At 37.8% G+C, this 2,500-nt stretch overlaps 1 protein-coding gene across 1 annotated transcript in view; it reads left to right on the top strand.

The window, feature by feature from the left end:
• Nucleotides 1–2,500, top strand: part of LOC128251571 (uncharacterized) — a 12,957-nt gene that overhangs the window by 797 nt on the left and 9,660 nt on the right. The gene's annotated exons all lie outside the window — the stretch shown is intronic.

Genomic DNA, 2,500 nt, shown 5'->3' with positions numbered 1-2,500 from the left:
GCTACTCGATAAAACTATCTCGTCTTTTAATTATCATGTCTTGATCATGGAGCACAATGCCGGAATCAGAAGGATCAAGATATTTCTACGGAAAGATACGGCAGACATCGCTCCTAAATTTTCTGTCCTGTTCTTTTATTATTATTATTATTATTACTACAATTGTCTGTTTGATTTGCATTTTATTTCATCTTCCGACTGGGTCTTAATCAGAGACCCTAGGCACGTATATATTGGATGTGAGTGGTCGATGCCAACACAATATTTTGAGTCTTGTACATTGTTGGTTTCCCTGGGTCCTGGTCTAACTTTATCATTATTATTATTATTATTATTATTATTGTTGTTGTTGTTGCTGTATTATTATTATTATTATTATTATTATTATTATTATTATTGTTGTTGCTGTTATTAAATTTTATAAAATATTTATTATTCCGCTTATGCAGAACGAATTAGACTGTTGGAAAACAAAAATTCTTAACATCGGGCCACAACAAGTAACCTTAGATGCCAAGAACCCTCCTAAGTATCCTAGCTATCCCTAATAACACTGTTTTCTGGAGCTGCGCAAAGCTAGGTTTTATGCCTATTTCCTCTATCCATCTGCTCAGATTTTTAGGGATGGTTTCTAATGAACCTAGAATCCGCACTTTCCATAGCATCGGTAACTCAATGGTCAGGTCCTGGTACTTTGTTAATTATTATCCTTTCATCCTTTCGAGGTCGATAAAATAAGTACCAGTTGAACACCAGACTCGATGTAATCGACTTATCCCCCCCTCCCCTCCAAAAAAAATTGCTGCCCTTAGACTTTATTTTCTTTTACTTGTTTCAGTCATTTGACTGTGGCCTTGTTGGAGCACCGCCTTTAGTCGAGCAAATCGACCCCAGGATTTATTCTTTCTAAGACTAGTACTTATCCTATCGGTCTCTTTTGCCGAACCGCTAAGTTACGGGGACGTAAACACACCAGCATCGGTTGTCAAGCGATGTGGGGGCAAACACAGACAAACATATACACACACATACATACATATATACATATATACGACGGGCTTCTTTCAACTTTCGTCTACCAAATCCACTCACAAGGCTTTGGTCGGCCCGAGGCTATAGTAGAAGACACTTGCCCAAGGTGCCACGCAGTGGGACTGAATCCGGAACCATGTGGCTCGTAAGCAAGCTACTTACTACACAGTCACTCCTACACCCTTGTGGAAAAATATGAAATCATTATTATTATTCCTCTGAGCTTCTTTTGCGATACTGGGTTTATTTATCACTTAGACTGTTGACCTGTTTCATATATCTACTCCTCATAAGGTTTGTGTGGCATATGCCAAGGGTTCAGCTCTATGAGAGTGGCATGACATCCACAGCAAAATCTTCTAGAGCTATATACATATGGCCCTCTATGTATTATTACCACTGGTAAAAGAAGACACACACAAACACACACACACACACACACACACACACACACACACACACACGGATAACTGAATGGTAACTGTACATATCTCAAATAACTAAACAAGTCAGAACCTCAGCGCCAGTTGTAGTTAGGTATAGCTCTCAGAACATGACGATGAATGGTTAACTATGCATAGAGTCAAAGTGATGTCTATGGGGCGTGTCATTAGAATCCAATGACGAACAGCTATCTCATGAATAACAACTATAATCTGAAGAACGTAATGTATGCATATGCAGACATTACGTAAATAGTATTTGTACACACATATGTATGTATATATATATATATATATATATATATGATTAATAATTAATTTTAAAAGGTACAGTTAATTCTATTATCATCCAATGTCACTAGTTTAAGAATGATAATAACAGAATTAACGATACCAGCGACTGCAGGCCAAAAAAATAGCATTCGTTGGTGGGAGTAAATTGATTTCATAGGCCCCAATGCTCAACTGAAACTTATTTCATAGAAGCTGAAAAGGATGAAAGGCAAAGACGACCCCAGCAGAATTTGAACTCAGATCGTAAAGACGGACGAAATGCCGCTAAGTGTTTTGTCAGGGGTGCTGACGATTCTGCCACCACATCTTAAATCTATGGAAGTATTAAATCCACAATTTTTTGTCGGACAAAATGCATATGACTCGTCCAGAACGGCATATACTCTGGGATTATTGACATCTCTTTGATCACTTTACTGTAAGTGACTGGACAATGCTTTTACGCCTTGAAATAAGATATCTATCTATCTATCTATCTATCTACCAATACAAACACACTTATACACACGGTCACACGCACACACACACACACACACGCACACACGCACACACACACACACACGCACACACACACACATAAGAATATATATACTCACACACACATATATAATTCATGTGTGTGTGTGTGTGTGTGTGTGTAAATATATATGTATTTTTGCTTATGCATGTATATGTTGCGGATTCTTGTTTGAAACCTCAACGCATGACAACTGCTTTTACTTTGTTTACGA

The sequence above is a fragment of the Octopus bimaculoides genome, unplaced genomic scaffold (assembly GCF_001194135.2).
Source record: "Octopus bimaculoides isolate UCB-OBI-ISO-001 unplaced genomic scaffold, ASM119413v2 Scaffold_217185, whole genome shotgun sequence".
Classification (NCBI taxonomy): Eukaryota; Metazoa; Mollusca; class Cephalopoda; order Octopoda; family Octopodidae; genus Octopus; species Octopus bimaculoides.
This window is presented reverse-complemented; position numbering and strand designations above follow the sequence as displayed.